The sequence below is a fragment of the Balaenoptera borealis genome (genome assembly GCF_965194805.1).
Source record: "Balaenoptera borealis genome assembly, contig: HAP1_SCAFFOLD_978, whole genome shotgun sequence".
Lineage (NCBI taxonomy): Eukaryota > Metazoa > Chordata > Mammalia > Artiodactyla > Balaenopteridae > Balaenoptera > Balaenoptera borealis.
In genome coordinates this window covers 69,144-89,255 of record NW_028123231.1, presented here as the reverse complement: position 1 = coordinate 89,255, position 20,112 = coordinate 69,144, and the positions used below count along the sequence as shown (strand labels likewise).

The window sequence follows — 20,112 nt, the reverse complement described above, 5'->3', positions numbered from 1 at the left end:
CGCTAGAACGTGAGCTCTTTGAGGACAGGGATGCTGTTATGTCCCCAGCACCTAGAAGAGTGTCTGCTGTGTAGTAGATGCTTCATAAATACTTGCTGAATAAAGGAGTTGAATAAAGGGATGAGTGGATGAATGAATGAAGGTTACAATGGAAGGAGGGGGGAGATTCCCTTTCTGGCTCTCGGGGGTTGGGAGATCAAGTGAAAGATCTGTCCTAAATAGGCTGACCAGCCTTCTGGGGTTCCCCGGGACTGAGAGTTTCCCCAGAGTTCCAGCGCTCAAACCTGAGCGGTCCTGGGCAAACTGGGGGCGGGTGTTGGTCACCCTATCTAAACACAGTAACAATTCCAGCTGCAATAGCAATGGCCAATGACCTCTACGGTCTTATTGACCATGCACAGTTCTCTACCTGGCGGGGAAGGGTGGGCCGGGATTGGAATTCTGGTGATCCAGGGCGGGTGAGGGCACACCCTGGGCTTGTGGAGGGGAGTCCAGGAAGGTTCTGGAGGAAGTGACAGTGACACAGGAGGGAGGGAGGAGTCTAAGGAAGAACATCCCACATGACAACCTGTGCCAATGGCCCTGGGCCCAAGGTCACACCTGACCAGGGCTTGCTTTTTTTTTTTTTCTAATTTACTTTTCCCCACATGGATATGCAATTGTCCTAATGCCATTTATTGAAAACTCCTTAATTTCCCCACTTTCTATCATATCAAGTTCTCATATATCTGTTTCTGGACCTTTTTTCTATACCATAGAGCTATACGTCCCATCCTTGCACCACTAGGGCTGTTTCATCACTATAACTTTATTTATTCATTTTGTTTTGGCCGTGCTGTGTGGCATGTGGGATCTTATGTCCCTGACCAGGGATCGAACCCGCGTCCCCTGCAGTGGAAGCTCGGAGTCTTAATCACTGGACCTCCAGGGAAGTCCCCAGGGCTTGCTTTGACATCCATGGAATGGTGGCAGGTGGGCACGGGGAGCAGCTGTCTGTGAGCCATCCTGTGTAGAAATGCAGGGTGGAGGGGAGGACAGAGGGAGCTGGAGGGGAAGAAGCGGAGGAGGGAGGGAGGAAGGGAGGGAGGCCGGGGGAGAGACAGACAGAGAGTTTCCGGAGACAATAGCTCTGGCCGTGTCCTAGGGCATGAAAGCTGAAAATAGCTCCTAGTGCCGGGAGCCTTGGAGCCGGAGGCTGGGAGCCAGGGTGACTGGCTCTCCTCCCTGGTGTGTGTGTGTTGCGGGGGGGTGGGTGGCTCTGGGCTTCTCAGGCTGGGAATGGGGTGCACAGAGCAGGAACGGAGCAGGGACCCTTCTCTCTGGAACCTCGTGGGCCATCCTCAGCTCACAAAGCTGAGCCACTCCTTGCCCTACGAGTGGGGGGCTTATCCTCCCTGTCCCCTGGATCATACCCCCTCACACACAACTTCCCCGTGTGTGTTCCCAGCAACCAAGAGAATCTGTTTTTAAAAGATTTGGGGGAGGGGGGTAACCATACAAACAAGAGCAGAATGGATACTTTTTCAGGATATGAATGGCTCTGTGTAAGCCCACCCCCAGGGTAACCACAGTCCTGACCTCTAACACTCTTGACGAGTCAGCCTTGGTCTGGGCTTGCGGACCCACGGAAGCTTCCTCATTCCCTCCTTCAGGTCCCGACTCTCCCTCGGCGTCTTTGTGAGAAGCACCCGGGGAAGTGGGACTGCTAGGCTGTACTGCTGCTAGAACTCCACCTGGGCTCCACCAGGCTCCAGCCCCCCGCCCTGTCCACCTAACTGACCCTGAGGCACCTCAACTGGTAGGAGCAGCATCACCTTCCCTCCTGGGACTCGTGATACTTAAGGGAGACACCGAAAGACAAGCCTTTGGCTCCCTGGCTGGCAAAGAGCAGGTACTCAATTGTCATAAGTGTCCGTATCAGTGAGGGTTCTCCAGACAAACAGAATCCATATGGGGTGTGTGTGTATATACACACACACGTACATATGTACAAGCATACAAAAATATACAGCTGTGTACATATGCAGTATGCATACACACATATACACATATAGTATATACAATACACACATACATATATACACACATATAAAATGCAGTTTGTATATATACAGTATGTATACACACATATACACACAATATAGACAATACACACATACATATACACTATACATACACACATATAAAATGCATAGTTGGTATGTATACAGTATGTACACATACGTATAACATATGCAATATACACACCTAGGTACATATATAGCATACGTATATACACACATACAAAGATATTTAGGTGTGCATATAGACAGTATACATACATACACATATAATATATGCAATACATACACGTACGTACATATAGACACACATATACACCTACATATAAAAGCATATAGCATAAAAATATATATGTACTGTATATAGAAATTCATCGTATATATACATACATATATCACATATATAAGATATATACACATACATATATACAATGTGTACACACACACCCCTATATGTAAATATGCGCATGTACATACACATATAAATTCATACGCAAGTGTGTATATAATAGTATATTCATATATACATATAATACCTAGAAACATATTGGGGGGGAGGTGTCACGGTACGTCAAGGGCGGAAGTCGAACCCGCCACCCCAGGCCCCGAGGGGTCTCCCCGGGTCTCCACTTCGGGCCGGTGGGTGTGGCCGGGGGGGGGGCAGCTGAAGACGTGCGTGCGTGCTTGCGTGCGTACGTGCGTGCGTTCGTACGTGCGTGCGTGGGGGCGGGTCCACAGGGCGGGAGGCGCTCGCCGCGAGTGAGTGGTTCAGCTGGGCCCCGGCTCATTGTGCTTGCCTCACGCCGGCCCCAGTTGGCAGCAGCGCTGGAGGCCCCGGGCCTGTGACCACAAAGAGGGAGCCGGGGGCCGGACGGGAGCAGGCCGGCGGCGGCGGCGGCGGCGGCGCCGGCTGAGGCCCAGGCCAGGCTCCCTCCCCTCAGCCTCCCGCCCGCCCGCCCGCCTGTCCCGCCCCCGCCGGCGGCGCCCCGCCCCTCCCCCAACCGCCAGACTAGCCTGGTGCGGGGGCCGCGCGCGAAAACGTGGGGGAGAAGCTGAGGCTGGAGTCGCCCGTGGTGGCCGAGCCCGCCGTCTACCCATGGCTGCTGCTGGTGTACGTGAGTGCCGCCCGTCCCCTCTTCCCGGACCTCCACCTCTCTTCCCCCATGGCGCGCGCTGAGCCCACCGAGTAACGGAGCGACTCGAGTCGCCAGACCCTCTTTGGAGCCCCCCTTCCCGCCCTGCCTGGTTCTCCGCGGCTGTTTGCAGCCCCCGCGCGCAGGGTGGGCAGAGGGGAGCCGGGGCCGGCCGGGGGCACAGACTCGGCAGCGGGGACCCCGCGCTTCCGAGGGGCGCCCAAGCCGGTCTGCCGTTGGCCCTGTAGGGCTGGGGACCCAGGTCCGTCCCCTCCCCCCGGCCTGGACTGCCGGCGGGCTTGCCCTTCCATACTTTATGATCTGACACGTCGGGTTTCTTTTTCCTGGCCAGCTTTACCATTACCTGACCAGCTTTCCCAGCATCCCCTGATAATGTGTTAGATATTCAAGTTTTAGGGCCCGGTCCCAGCCCTATGGAATCAGCAACTCTGGTGGGGCTCAGTGATCTCTGTTACAACAGGCCCTCCAGATGATTTTTATTCACCTTAAAGTTTGAAAATATCTGCATTGTCAGCTGGCCGAAGCGTCCACCAGCAGGTGAAGGGGAGTGGCGCCTGGAAAAGATAGGGACTAGCCAAGGTAAGTACAGTAGCATTTGCCATGGTAGTAATGGAGAATGCCTTTTCTCCACTGGTTGGCACAGACTAGTATCTGGGAGCAGTGGCAGGGTTATTTAGGATGCTTTACATTGCAGTGTAGAGTGACCGCTGTCCTGGTTTGCCAGGGACTTCCCCTGTGTGAGCGCTTAAAATCTCATCCTGGCAAACCCCTTAGCCTTGGGTTTGAAAAACTTAGGGAATAACATGAAATTTAGGGGAAACATGATCTAGGTTTTGGGCAAGTCACAAGTGCTAATTAAAGCTAAGCAAGTATGGACAACATCTAGCCTTCTTTACCCCTTTGCGGGGAGGTAAATCTTGATTGGGTGAGAGGACTTATTGTTAAGAAATCTTTGTAGAAACATCCCCTTCTGCTTAGTCCGCTGGTTCTCCGTTCTGGCTAGACATTGGCATCGTCTGAGGAGAGTTAAAATGATTGTATTGGTCTAGCATGACCAACCGTCGGTGTGAGGGTTTTTAAAAAGTGCTTCAGAGGATTCTAATGTGCAGCCAAATTTAGGTGCCACTGCTTAAGCTTTTGAACCGCTGCTACGTATTTTCACCTCATCTTGCTGTGAGAATATCCAACTGTAGTTGAGGTTTGTTGTTTTTCTTTTTCTTTTTTTAACTGTCTTATTATAAGATTTACTGTCTTAAATAAGATTGAATGGACAGAAAATCCTGCTAGTCCATCTGGTATAGCTGGATACCCAGAGTAATATCGTTAAGATATGTACCATTTAAGTATTGTGACTGGCCTTTTAAAAATTAACATATGCATTAAATTAGTATTGATAGTATAGATCTCTTTCGAAGTTGTCATGTTGGGGAGCTATACCTCTAATCTGCTGCCATTGCTAAATATCTGGACACCTCTTATTAGGAATTGCTTTTAAAAATCTTTAGGGATTAAAACCAAGATTGCTGTATTATTTGTACTGGGACCACAAAAACCTCACAAAGTTCCCCCGCTGTACCTTCTACCCCCATCTCTAACCCTTGGCAACTTCTAATCTGTTCTCCATCTCCACAGTTTTGTTATTTTAAGAATAATATGTAAACATAATCATGAATTACTTAATCTTCGGAGATTGGCTTTTAAAAACTTTTCCCTCGGCATCATTCCCTTGAAGTTCATTTCAATTTTTGCATATATTAATAATTTGTTCCTTGTTGTTGCTCGGTAGTATTCTATCATAAGATTTTATCACAATCTGTTTCAACATTCACCCATTGAAAGACATTTGGGGAGTTGCCAGTTTGTGGCTATTAGAAATAAAACTGCTATGAACATTTATGTGTAAGTTTCTGTGGGAACTTCATTAAGTTTTTGTTTCTTTTGGATAAATGCTCAAGAGTACAATTACTGCATTGTAGGGTGAATCTACTTTTAGGATTAAAAGAGACTGTCAAGCTGTTTCTCAGAGTGGCTAAACCATTTTATTTTCCCACCAGTGATGTGATATAATTTTTCTACGTACTCGCTAGCATTTGATGTTGTCACTATACTTTAATTTTAGTTATTCTCTGATATCTCATTATGGTCTTAATTTGCATTTCCCTGATGGCTAACGATGTTGAACATCTTTTCATGTGCTTCTTTGCCATGTGTATATTCTCTTCCATGAAATGTCTGTTCCTGTCTTCTGCCTATTCTCTAGTTGGATTTTTTAAAGTTGTTTGGAGAGTTCTTTGTATATTATAGATACAAGTCATTTGTCTCCTATGGGATTTTCAAATATGTTTTCCCACTGTGTAATTTGAGTTTTCATCCACTTAAAAGGATCTTCTATGAAGCATTTTTAACTCATTTTGATGAGATCCAATTGATCAGTTTTTGCTTTTATTGATCATACTTTCGGTGTCAAGTCTAAGAATTATTCACCTAGTTGTAGATGCCAAAGATTTTCTCCTATTTTTTTTCTCTAAAAATGTCCTGCTTTTACATTTAAGATTATGATCCACTTTGATTTAATTTTTGTGTAAGATGTGTAAGGTTTAGGTTAAGGTTCATTGTTTGTTTGTTTGTTTTTGTCGAGGGATGTCCAACTGTTTCAGTACCATTTTTTGAAAAGTCTATTCTTCCTTGATAGCTTTTGCACTGCTGTCAAAACCAAGTTAAATGTATTTGTGTCAGTCTATTGCTGGGTTCTCTGTTCTATTCCATTGATCTATGTATCTACCCTCCATCATTACTGCGAAATCTTGAAATTGGGTAGATTAATTCCTCCCATTTTAATCTTCCTTTACAAATTGTTTTAGCTGTTCTTCAGCCTCTTCCTACCATATAAATCTTAGAATAAGCTTGTCTATATCCACAAAAACCTTGAGGGCATTTTAAGAGTAATTGTGTTAAGCCTCTTAACTTGGGGAGAATTGACAGCTTTATTATGTTGTGTTTTCTAATCTATGAACAAGGTATGTCTCCCTATTTGTTTGGGACTTTTAAAATTTTCTTCATCAGCATTTTGTAATTTTCAGTATAGAGGTCCTATAAATGTCTTATTGGGCTTCTATTTAAGTATTTATTTAGGTCAGTTGTAAATGGCATCACATATTTTTATTTAAGCTTCTACACATTTGTTATTAATATATAATTTGATAAAATTGTGTGGATCTTGTACTCTAAAACATTTACAAACTAATATTATTTCTCAAGCTTTATGTGGATTCCTTGGTATTTTCTCCATTTAGATTATCATCTCATCTTCAGATACAGACAGTTTTAGTTTTCCTTATTCAATATAATAGGATATATTACTATTCAACATTCAGGAGGATATATTCCTTCCTATTCAACATAGTAGGAATAGTTCTTTCATCTTTTAAATAAACTTTTTAAAAATTTAACTTTTAAATTTATCTGTTTATTTATTTTTGCTTTATTTTCTTACTAGAACCTCCAGTAATATATTTAATAAAAGTGGTGAGAGCAGATATCGGTGCCTTGTTTCTGATCTTACAGAGAAAGCGTTCAGTCTTTCACAGTTAAATATAATGTCGGTATAGGTTGTTTGTAGATCATCTTTATGAGTTTCAGTATGTTCCTTTTCTATTCCTAGTTTGCTTGGAGTTTCTTTTCTTCTTTTTTTAAAATCATGAATGGGATTGGATTTTGTCAAATGCTTTCTCTGCATTAATGATTAGGATCACATGACTTTTCCCCCTTAGTCTATTGGATATGGTAGATTACATTGTTTGATTTTCAAATATTTAACCAACTTTGCATAACTGGAATAAATACCACTTGGTCATGGTATATTATTCTTTTTATATATTTCTGGAGTTAATTTGCTCATATTTGGCTGAGGATTTTTACAGCCAATTTCATAAAAAATACTGGCCTGTAGTTTTCTTCTTTCTATACTATCCCAGTCTGGTTTTGGTATCAAGGTAATACTGGCTTCATAAAATTAATTAGGAACTGTTCCCTCTACTTCTGTTTCTTATCAAGTCATGTAAAATTGGTGTTAATTCTTTAAGTCTTGGGTAAAAGTGAAACATCTAAGCCTGAATATTTCTTTTGGGAGTTTTTAAATGAAAAATCAGTGTTTCTCATAGTTACAGGAAAATTGAGATTGTCTCTTTCATCTTGGCTGAGTTTTGGTAGTTTTGGGTGTAGACGCATTGGTCCATTTCATCCACATTTTTGAATTTATAGTGTAGACTTGTTCATAATAACTTGTCCCTTATTAACCTGCAGGATATGTCATGGTATCCCTGGTTGCATTTCTGATATCTGTGATTTGTGCCATCTCTCTTTTTATCTTTATCAGTCTTGCTACATCTTTCTTGATGAGATTGTTTATTTTGAAGAACCAGCCTTTTGTTTCATTGATTTCCTCCCCCCCCATTTTCCTGTTTTCAGTTTCGTGGATTTTTGTTTCATCTTTATTATTTCCTTCTTTCTGCTTGTTTAGTGTTTTTTCCTCTTCCGTTTTTACTATTTTAATATAGAAAATTAGACTATTTCTTTGAAATATTTTCTTTCCCAATTTAGTGCTATAAACTTCCCTTTCAGCATTGCTTTCACTTTATTCCACAAATGTTGATCTGTTATATCTACATTTTCTTTCATTCTATGCATTTAAAAATTTTTCCTTGACTTTTTACCCATGAGTTATTTGGAATTGTGATGTTTAGTTTTCATGTGATTGAAGATTTTCCTGTTGTCTTTCTGTTATTGATTTCTAGTCTGGTTCCATTATGGCTAGAGAACATACTCTCTATGATTTTAATTCTTTTAAATCTGCTAATGTTTTTTTTATCACCCAGTGTATGGTATATGAGTGAATGTTCCATGGACACTTGAATATGTATTCTGCTTTTATTGAGTGTGTTCTTTAAATGTCAGTTATATCCTGTTGATTGATGATGTTTTCAGTTCTTCCATACCCTTGCTGATTTTTCTCTCTGGGAGTTCTATAAATTGCTGTGTTGAAGTCTCAAATAATAATTGTGGATTTGAAATTCTCTCCTTTTACCTTTTTCAGTGTTTGCTTCATGTGTTTTGAAGTTCTGTTGTTTGGTGCACACACATTTAGTATCACTAGGTCATCTAGGTGGATTATTCCTGTTATCTTTATGTAATGACCCTCTTTGCCCCTAATAATTTCCTTTGCTCTGAAATCTACTTTATCTGATATTAATATAGCCATTCCTGCTTTTTCTGATGAATGTTCACATGATATACCTTTTTCATCCTTTTACTTTGAACTACCTATATCATGATGTTTAAAGTAAGCTTCTTATAGACAGTATAGAGTTGGATCATGCTTGTGATTTTTTCATCTACTCTTCCAATCTCTGTCTTTGACTTGGTTATTTAGATCATTTACAGTTAATGTAATTATTGCTATGTTAAAGATTAGGTCTACCATTTTATTTTTTGTTTTGTCTTTTACCTTAGTTTCTCAATCCTGTGTTTCTCTTATTTTGCCTTCTTGTGGGTTACTTAAACATTTTTTGGTAAGTCCATTTTAATCTAATTTATTTATAATCATTTGTGTATACTGTTTGTATAGTTTTCTTAGTGGTTGCTTTTGGCCTTACACTATACATATGTAACTTATCATAGCCTACTGGAATCTGTCTTTTATTACTTCAAGTGAAGTTTCAAAATTTTACTTCCATTTAGGTCTCTTAATAGTCCCCAGTTTTAAAGTATGATTTTCTGTAGTATTTCCTCTATATACATTGAGAACCACATCAGATGGTGTCATAATTTTTGCTTTGACCATCATAGGGAATTTAAGAAACTCATGAGACTAATGATAGTCTCTTATATTTATCCCACTTGTTTTCACCCATTCCATTGTTCGCCTTTTCTTTCTGAAGTTGCCAGTCTTCTGTTATTGTTTTTTATGTTTTCATAACAGTAGGTGATATCTGGGCTTTCCAGTGCCATTGGATATGAGTTTCAGGAAACACTGAGCCTGGCTCACTTAATGCTACTGAGTTGGAGGGTTTGTATACGTTGGGCCTGTTGGCACAGCAGATGCTAGCAGATTAGACTAATGCTGATGGGACTAGTGCCACAGGAGGATGCATTCCCATTCAGGCTATGCTGCTGCTACAGTAGATCAAATCCCCCTCTACCCCAAGTGTGGGGCAGTGACCTGCTGCTGTCACTGCTTCTTTATTAGGCTGCTTTCGCCTCAGGTGTGTGGTGGGATCCCTTGGAAGCTGCTGCTGCTGTGAATCACAGGGTTAAATTCATTTTAGAAATACTTAAATATAAATATATAGCCTGGCTCTTGTAGGACCTCTGTATTTGTTTTTTATTGCTTTCATACGAATTACCACAAATTGAGTGACTCAAAACATCGTAAATTTATTACCTTACAAGTCTGACATTGGTCTCAGTTGAGTAAAGTAAAAGTGTTGGCAGGATCGACAGATGAATGGATAAAGCTGTGGCACATATATACAATGGACTATTACTCAGCCATAAAAAGAAATGAAATTGAGTTATTTGTAGTGAGGTGGATTGACCTAGAGACTGTCATACAGAGTGAAGTAAGTCAGAAAGAGAAAAACAAATACCGTATGCTAACACATATATATGGAATCTAAAAAAAAAGAAAAAATGGTTATGAAGAACCTAGGGGCAGGACAGGAATAAAGACTCAGCCATAGAGAATGGACTTGAGGACACAGGGAGGGGGAAGGGTAATCTGGGATGAAGTGAGAGAGTGGCATGGACATATATACACTACCAAATGTAAACTAGATAGTTAGTGGGAAGCAGCCACAAAGCACCGGGAGTGGAATCCTGCAGTGTTTGCTGATGGGTCATTTTGGAAGAGCTGACTTTCAGTCTGAAGCTCTGCCTGTTTGCATCTGAAGAATCTGCATTTAAGGAGAGGGTGTATGAGGAAGGGGGTGTATGGGACAAAGGTGTCCTGGGTGCAGATAAGCCAGGACCTGACCAGCTGCCTTTTGTGTCCTCTGGTCCCATCTCTTGGTCTGTGCCTCATCTGCATCATCACTGTCCCCGCTGGCACCCCTGGGGTGTTGTTGTCTGAGTGAGATTCCCCTGGTGCCCCTGCTCTCCTCCCCTCCTCCTGCTGGTTGGGGAGGGAACTGCTTATTGTGTGGTCTGTACTCCTGAGGCACGAAGGACCCTGTAGCATGGACCTGCAGAGTGTGGGATGTGGTCCCAAGAGCATGGGGCCCACATAGGACACAACATCGGGGCATGACCAGTATTAGGGCTGCCTCATCACTGACAGGGAATGTTGTCCAGATCCTGCTTGGGAGGGTGTGGTGGGTGGCCTGGGACCCTAGAGGCCCCATTCCTATCCTGGAGCTTGGAAAGTGCATCCCCATGGGCTCCAGATTCACCCCATATCTCAGCCATATCCCTCTGTCCTGTCTTTGAACTCAGGAAAACGAGCTCTCTTGTCCACAACATAGGCCTGGTCCTGTTGGTATTAGGATTCTTTAAGTTAGGCATCCTGGGATAGCTCTTTTTAGGCCTGAGAAGGAACAACTCAGGAGTGTACAACAATTTCAGATGAAACTGATATTCAATGACTATCTCTAACTACTCGGTTGTTGACTTCTATTAGTCATTATTCTCCTGGTTTTAGCTCTGATGTGGGGATTACAGAGGAGTCAACATTTAAATCTTCATAATCTGTGTATTTGTAGCTTCAGTATCATTACTGACCCATAGTTTTTATGGTTTGGGAAGAGTTATTGATTTCATGTGTCATGTAAAGGATTCACAATGATGATAGGGCAATTAAGATTACAATAATGGCTAGTAAATTGTTCACATTTTCTCTACCTGTGCATCTATTCTATGCATATGAGTTAGTTTAGATGTCAATATTAGTGAAATGATATAGAGGACTAGAGAACTTATTTTAAAAATCACTATTAATGTGTGATGATGAAAATGTAAAAGTCCTTCCGTAATCGGTGATGTTGTATCTTGAGAGCCTAGATGAAACTGATATGCCTTAGTGATATACAGGATTTTAGCCTATGATTTAACTTTGACAAAGCTACATCACTTTTTACTTTTATCTCATTTATTGAGAAAGACATAATTGTTATGGTGTTGGCTTGAAACTGGTTGAGAAGGACTTGAGTCCTTCCTTATTTTACATTTACATAGGTAGGATGTTGAAACATAGGATATGGTGGAGGGCATTCGTGTAACCATTCTAGGTTAGGAGTAGCAATTTCCACTGCTAAGACTTCTTGTTTAGACGCAAATGCTTTTCAAAGTATGAAGATTATTAGCATTACTGCTGCTACTGAGATGAATGAGCCTAAAGATAAAATATTTCATGTTGTGTGTGCCTCAGGGTACTCAGACTAATGTAGTGACATCCCTGAGAGGCCAAGAAAGTGCTGCAGGAAGTCATATTTACTACTACAAATATACTTGTGAAGTGAATTTTTGCTCATGCTGAGTTAACTGTATAACCTGAGAATAGTGGGAATCAGTGTAGGAAGCCTCCTATAATAGTGAAGACTGCTCCCATGGACATTAGGTCATGGAAGTGTGCTACTACATAGTATGTATCCTGGAGGACAATGTCTGGGGATGAGTTGGCTAAGATGATTCCTGTCAAACCACCTACTGTAAAAAGAAAAACTAAAGCCTAAAACTCATAGTATAGTGGGAGGTCATATAATATTACCTCCGTGAACAGTTGCTAACCAGGGACTTCCCTGGTGACACAGTGGTTAAGAATTCGCCTGCCAATGCAGGGGACATGGGTTCGAGCCCTCGTCTGGGAAGATTCCGCATGCCGCGGAGCAAAAAGCCCGTGCACCACAACTACTGAGCTGCCCTCTAGAGCCCGCAAGCCACAACTACTGAAGCCCACGCGCCTAGAGGCTGTGCTCTGCAACAAGAGACGCCACTGCAATGAAAAGGCCGTGCACCGCAACCAGAGAAAGCCCACGTGCAGCAACCAAGACCCAACGCAGCCAAAAAAAAAAGAAACGAGAAAGAAAACTTAAATAAAGAGTTGCTAATCAGCTAGATACTTTTACTCCTGTAGGGATAGAAGTAATTACGGTAGCTGATGCAAAGTATGCTCCTGAGTCAACAGCTATCCCTATGGTAAACATATGATGGGCCCACAAGAGAAATCCTAAAAAGCCAGTGGACATGACTCATACTAGTCCCAAATAGCTGAAAGGCACTTTTTGTCCTAAATAGTATGTAATGATATGTGAGATTATAACAAAGCCTGGTAGGCCATGAATACAGACTTCAGGGTGACCAAAGAGTCAAAATAGCTGTTGGTATAGGATTCAGTCTCCTCCTGCAGGGTCAAAGAAAGTAGTGTTTAGATTTCTATCTCTTAACAATATGGCAATTCTGGCTGCTCAGACTGAGAGTGGTAATTATGTAATATGTCTATAGTTGGGAAAGATTAAACAAATACTGGTGTTTGGTATTGGGATATGACTGCTAGTTTTGTATTAAAGACTATAGTAATAAAAGTAATAGCACCAAGAATTGAAGAGACACCTGCTAAATGTAAGGAGAAAATGGTTAGGTCGACAGAGGCTCCTTCATGGGCCAGATTGCAGGCTAGAGCTGAATATAGGGTTCCACTTGTACCAGAACCAGCTTCTACTATTGGTGATATGAGTAGGAGTAAGAATGATGGGGGAAGTAGTCAAAAGTTTATATGATATATTGGGGGAAATGCTACCTCAGGTGCCCCAGTTATTAGTGGCCCAAGTCAGTTTTCAAACCCTGAAATCATAATGGGTACAACTATAAAGAAAATTATTACAAGTGCAGGGACTGTTATGACTACCTTACAGATTTGGGCATCTCCAAGTAGCGCTCCAGGTTAGCATAGCTCAGCCAGGATTAATATACTTAAGGCGCTGCCTGCTACTCCAGCTCAAGCACCAAATAGTAAAGATAAAATGCCGATATCTTTGTGATTTATTGAAGATAATCAGCAGTGTATGAACAGAGGTAAAATGACTGAGCTAGCATTCGACTGTAAATCTAAAGACAGAGATTGAGCCCTCTTTCTGGCAAACCCTGTGGTGAATCAACAGATTGAATTGTAACTTGAGAGAAGCAGCTTCAATTCTGCTGGTGATTTTCCTGCCTTTTTTTTTCTTCTTTTTTCTTTCTCAAAGGCAGGAGAAGTAGATTGAAGCCAGTTGACTAGAGGATTTGCCTGTTAACTAAAATTTCCTGGGGTTAAAACTCATCAATCTCGTAAGGATTTGGCTTAATTACAGTGTTTGCTTTGCATTCAATTGATATAGGAGAAAGTCCTGCAGTCCTTATTTTTAGAAATTAAGTAAATTGTACTTGTTTAGGGTTTTGAAAGCTCTTGGTCTAAACTAACCTAAATTCCTAGTCCAGCACTGATAGGATGGGTGTTATGGGTAGTAACCGTGTGGCTATTATGATGAGTAATGATAGGAAAGTTATTTGTTTTGTATGTTCAAATTGTTGTACTTTTGTGTTGTTTAATGAAGGGAATATAGTTAGTGATGTGGAGTATGTTAGCTGCAAGTAGAAATATATGCTGAGGACTGCTGTGATGGCTATTAGTGTTGGTAGAATGATGTTATCATTTTTGTTATCTCTTGGATAATTATTCATTTGGGTCAAAACCCTGATAATGGTGGGCGACCTCCTAATGACACTATAATGCTGAGGATAAGGATCCTGATGGGAGGTGTTTTATCTCATGTGTGTGATAATGATACCCTTGTAGTACATGATCTGGGTATAAATAGGAAGAAGATAGTGTTGTTATGATATAAATTAGTATGTTTAGGATTGTTATACTTGGAATATACATTATAATAGCTGTTATTCATCCTATATGGGCAACTGATGAGGAGGCTGTAATTTTTTCCAGGTGAGTATGGCTAAGTCTGCCTCAGCGTCCAACTATGATTTATAATATCACTATGATTAACAGTATGTTTAGGTTGATGGATGGTGACATGTGGTATAAAACTGATAGGGGTGCAATTTTGTCATGTTGATAGCATCAGGCCTGCTGTTCATGGAATGCCTTGAGTTACTTCGGGCACTCAGAAGTGAAATGGGGAATGTCCTACTTTTGTGACAAGGACGATTGTCATGATAGTGGATGCTGCTGGATTAAAGATTTTTGTAATTCATTGTGTTCTTTGACCAGAGTATATTAGATTAATGATAATAGCCATTATAAGTAGTATTGATGTGGTGGATTGTTTTAGAAAATATTTGTTGGATGCTTCTGTAGCTTATGGGTTCATGTTTTTTATTAGAATGGGGATACCATTAACCAGTGTGAGCTTGTTACTACAATTATATTTCCTGAAATAATGGTCAGTAGAATGATAGTAAAAACAATGAGAGTTTATTAGTACAGGAAGGATATACAACAATATTTTGGGGGTATGGGCCTTGAAGCTTTCTTAGAGAACCTTACTATATAGCATTGTGGTGTAATGTGGTAGCATGGAGAATGTAAAATTCTTAGAAATAAGTTCAATTCCAGGAATAAGCGCATTTAAACCTCTATCATTTACTTTATCAAAGTAACTCTTTAGTCAAACATAATTCTTAAGTTTGCTGTGGGTTGCCTGGTATGATGACAGGTAGTGAAAACTCTCATATACATAGGGCTAATGTTAGTAGTAAAAAATATTTTTATAAGAGATGTATACGTTGATCATATCAAAATTGTGGGTAGGATGCTTGAATTCATAGAAAGGAGATTGTTAGATGTGTTTTAATGATGACTTGGGCTGTATATAATTCTGGCACGTAGGGATTGTCAAATGCTCCTAAAAATAGAATGTTGTGAAAATGTTTATTATAAGGAAATTGACATATTCTCTAGGAAGGACGGGGTGAATGGGCCTGCTACATTTTCTACATTGAAGACATATACAGGTTTTGATTCTACTTCTGTTAAATCAAGTGGGGCTTCATTGGATTTCTGCTACTGCGGAGATAATCAAATTCTGGGTAAGGGTCAGGAGAAAATTAGTCATAGGTGTTCTTGTGTAATAATTACTGTTGAAAGTGTAAATGATCCATTTAGCATTAGGACTGAGAATAGAATAACTGCCAGCAAGACTTCATATGAGATTGTCTGTGCTACTGTCCGTAGAGCTCCAGTGAGTGAGTATTTTGAATCTGAAGCTCAACCAGATCAGAGGATGGAATAAATGGCTAGGCTTGATATGGCTAACATAAATAGTATGCCTACATTTATATTAATTAGTGGATAAGATATGGGAAGAGGAATTCATGTTGTGAGAGCCATGGTTAAGGCTAGCATTGGGGCAATAATATATAAATTGATGATGTTGATGGTCATGGTGGTTCTTTAAGAAATAATTTGAATGTCTCAGTAATGGGTTGTAATAATCCATAGGGGCTGATGACTTTTGGCCCTTTCTGGATTTGTATATAGCCTAGGATTCTCCATTTAGTTAATATGAGGACTGCTATGGTGAATTAAATTGGGTACTTTGTGAAAGAATGTTGATTATAAACATATTCTTAGGAAGAGAACTTGAACCACTGCAGATAAATGTTTCAGTTTTACCTAATTACCGGGCTCTGCCACCGTAACAAACCCTGTTCTACAGTAGGGTATGTATAAATTAACTGAATGTAGATTATATCATCATTTGGTTTGAAGACATTTTGTAAAGTAAGCCGTATTGCTCTTGTCCTTTCATACTGGAAGAAATCTGCAATAGACAGAAACCAACCAGGATGACTCCAGTCTGAACTCAGATCACGTGAGACTTTAATCGTTGAACAAACAGACAATTAATAGCAGTTATGCCATTGAAATGTCGTGATCCAGCATCAAGGTCATAAAACATATTGCCGATATGAACTCCAGAATACAATTACTCTGTTATCCCTAGTAAAACTTGTTCCGTTGATCAGTGGTTTAGAAGAACAGGTGATAAAGCATTTTGACTAGCTGGTCTAGATTTTAATCACTCAGAGGCAGTTTTATTCTCCAAAAAATAAATGGCGCACGGGCTCAAGGCACACCATCTTCAGTACTTGTGGCACGCAGGCTCAGTAGTTGTGGCCCACTGGCTTAGTTGCTCCGTGGCACGTGGGAAATTCCCAGACCAGGGATCGAACCGGGTCCCCTGCATTGGCAGGCGAATTCTTAACCACTGCATCACCAGGGAAGTCCCAGAATCGCAGTCTCCCTTTTAATATACCTTAAGCCCAAAGAATCCATGGAAAATTGTTACAGAAAATAAGACAAAAAAATATTGTAAGGACTATAACAGAAGCATATAATACACAGTTCATATAGACACATCCCAAGCAGTTACAAAGTATATTAAAAGGGAGACTGCGATTTTAAAAAAATAAGATAAATTATACCCACAAACTCCTAGTCTTTCCTGAAACATTGCAATCTGAAACCCTATTGTAGGAAGCAGAAGATTCCAGGAGACATTCTACAAATGAAGGACTCTAAACCCTGTGGTTGGAAAAGGAATTCTGGAAGGAAGGTATCCTCACCCAAGGAGAGCAGGTTCCTATACTTCTCTAACATCACACCCCTGTACAATTCCCATTGATCTTGGTCCAGGCATTGTCACTCCTCTTGAGAGAAATCTATGGCCACATCCTGGAATGGCAGCAGTCCCTGAAACTAAAAGTACACATGCCATGTGGCCACGGGAAGAGTTCATAATGTGACCCAAGAAGAAAACAGCAAGTTAAGAGAAGTGCTTTTAATTTAGAAGACTGTCTTCAATTATCCACTAATATATATATATTTACAAAGTAACTTTCTCTACCTTATTTGTAACTACAAGAAAAGAGTATGGCATGTGATCCACAAAACCAGTGTAGAGACTATACTTATCTGGAAAAGAAATGATAAAATGATGGTTTCAACACAGGCATATGCATTTTTGAGTGTTTTATTTATATCAAACTGGATAAAATGTGTGTATTTCTCAGACAGAAAAGACATGTCGAGGTAGAAATGTACCTTTCAACTATTCATGGGTACCCAAGTACACTGGGGAGATTGTAAAAGTGCAGATCGTGATTCAGTAGGTCTGGTGGGCCTGAGTTCTATTTTTTCCTCAAGCTCATTTTTAACTAGTGATGCCACAGTCTCTGATTCATTAACCACAGTTGGGAATAGCAGAGACATAATTAGAAAGGTAAAAATTCGTATTTAACTTTGAACTTAAAGTGTTTTATGGATTTTACACCTTTAATAGAATAGTAAGCACAGCAGCAACAATCATTTGTGAATATTTACTATAGACTGTATCTTTCTTTCTTGTGTAGGATTCCAGGAAAAAGGCCTGGGCTGCGGCCACAGTGGGCGGGGCCCCCAGGCCGGGCCGCCCCTCCAGGACCCCCGGAAGGGCTCCTGGAGGCTCCAGGCGGCTCCTCCCCCGGCGCCGCCCTCCCTCCCGGAAGGCCTGGGGGCAGAGCGGTCCCACCTCCTCGCCCAGAACGATCCCGCGTTTCCGCAGAGCTGGAACTCCCGGCTCGGGGTCTCTTGCCTCCGCCGTCACTAAAGTGCCCCGGAGCCCGAGGGGAGGGCGGCCTCACTGAGGCTGCCGGCTCTGGAGGGGCCCCGGCCGCCAAAGCCGCGACAGTCCTGGGGACCGCGGGCCGGGTAAGTGGGCGCCAACCCTCCTCCTGGTCTGGTGCCCGGGCGTCAGTGCAAGACCAGCTTCTGAGGGGCAGGGGTTCGCTGCCACCCACCGCTGCTGTGCAGAAAGAGCAGCCCCTAGCGTTCTGGTCCCGGGGAACGTCGGTCCCTTCTCTCGCCCCTGCCCTCGGCCTGGCTCGCGGGGCCTGGTGGGCGTGGGGAGTGGGTCAGCCTGAGCGTCCTGAGGGGAAACGGGGAAAGGGAGGCGCAGGGTCCGGTTGGAGCGTCAGCGCCCCTCCTCCTGACTGCGGGGAAAGCGGCTGAAAACGCATCCCCAGGCTCGGAGGTCCCTTGTTCAGCCGAGTCTCTCTGCGCTCCTTCCTCCCTGAGCTAAAGTACTGGGGGGAGGGGACAGGGGAGGGGAATGGCGCAGGTAATGGGGAACATCAAAAGGTGATTGTTAACTAAGGAAAACCAGCTCTCCCAAGGTGAGGAATGTAGCGCTTTTCTTTGTATGGGAAGATGCAAGCGTCTGGGCTCACTGAAATCCTTCCTTTGATATGCACCTCAGCTCTCTGGGGCCAGCATTCTGTATTTGCATATCCTGAGTTCCTCAGGGCCCACCGGCTCACATTGGAGGGCTGCAAGTGCTGATGACTGTGACATCCTTTTTTTACTGATATGGCAAGAAATATTCCATTTCTTACAGGCTTGAGGGGCAGAGAGTGAAAAAGAGTAGGAGAATCTCACTCAGCATGTAATGTGGCATATATATATATATATATATATAAAATATTTATATTTAACTGTGCTAATAGAGGCTCTCAATTCCAATCAATTTGTACTACTGCCCTCTATGTATTAATTTCATCAATATCATATGATAAATGCCTATAAAGTTGACGTAATCCATTTAAACAGGATAATGATTTTTAAAGGAAACATAATAGAAATATAACAACAAAACCCTTACCACCAAAGGCTGTGTGTGGAACAACCTAAATACATGTTCCATTGTTAAAATATTGAAAGATGTATTCAGTAGAAATATCAACAAAATGAAAAATAATAAGGGCAACGGAATGCTGAAATGTTGTATCTTTATCATTAAAGTGGCAGAAAATCATTTATTAGTAGGCAGTGAGGGCAGAGGATGCCTGATTTTTATATCTTTTTCATATTTGTGCAGTTGTTTCAGCAAGTAACTTAAAGACAAAATGGAAAAACAAGGAGGTTTGTGCCTGAGATCATGTTGATGTGAAACCAGGGATGGCCACCTTGTGCCAGGTGCGTGAAGTTTACCTGGCCAGGTAGACCGCAGAGCTCCTGAGAAGCCAGGGTTGGAATTCTTCTGCTGGGTGCCCCTTAGCTTCTGTGACTTGATTGATTTTGAGTCATGTTGGGGGATAGACCTGATCACAGGAAATGGGTGGAAATAGAGTGATTTGGGGAGCAGCTAACGACATTCATCACAGCTCATGGCCTGATTGAATTTTAAAGAAACAGGAAAACAAATGCTTCTTATGGAATCAGAGAATGTGAGGGCTGGACAATCCCAGAAAATGAGAAACACCCATCCCATTTTCCAGATGAGAAAACAGAGGCCCAGCAAGGTGAAATCCCTCACCTAAGTTGCACCTGTCTCTCCTCCCCACTACATGGTTCATGAAAGTAGGACTCTTCCTGTCTTGATCACTGCTGAACTCCAAACAGGGCCAGGCATCTAGCAGCTGCTTCAAAAATTTTGGTTGGGCTTCCCTGGTGGTGCGGTGGTTGAGAATCTGCCTGCCAATGCAGGGGACGCGGGTTCGAGCCCTGGTCTGGGAAGATCCCACATGCCGCGGAGCAACTCGGCCTGTGAGCCACAATTACTGAGCCTGCATGTCTGGAGCCTGTGCTTGGCAACGAGAGGCCACGATCGTGAGAGGCCCGCGCACAGCGATGAAGAGTGGCCCACGCTTGCCACAACTAGAGAAAGCCCTCGCACAGAAACGAGGACCCAACACAGCCATACATACATACATAAAAAGAATGTAAGCAGACAAGAATAGCATTAAAAAAATAAAAAATAAAAAAAAATTTTTGGTTGACTGGATGAACAACGCTATTTCTTTCTTTCTCACTCTTATTCAGGACTGTGCCAAGAACTCCCCAGGTTGCAATGTAATTTGATAAATGTAAATATTAA

The 20,112-nt window shown here is 42.0% G+C and overlaps 1 long non-coding RNA gene across 1 annotated transcript; it reads left to right on the top strand.

Annotated features, from left to right (window-relative positions):
* Window positions 1–10,580: 10,580 nt before the first annotated feature.
* Window positions 10,581–19,988, top strand: LOC309621767. The gene is made up of 3 exons (XR_014240263.1): window positions 10,581–16,838; window positions 17,612–17,948; window positions 19,114–19,988. It is a non-coding gene; the product is annotated as an uncharacterized lncRNA (long non-coding RNA).
* The last annotated feature ends 124 nt before the right edge of the window (window positions 19,989–20,112 follow it).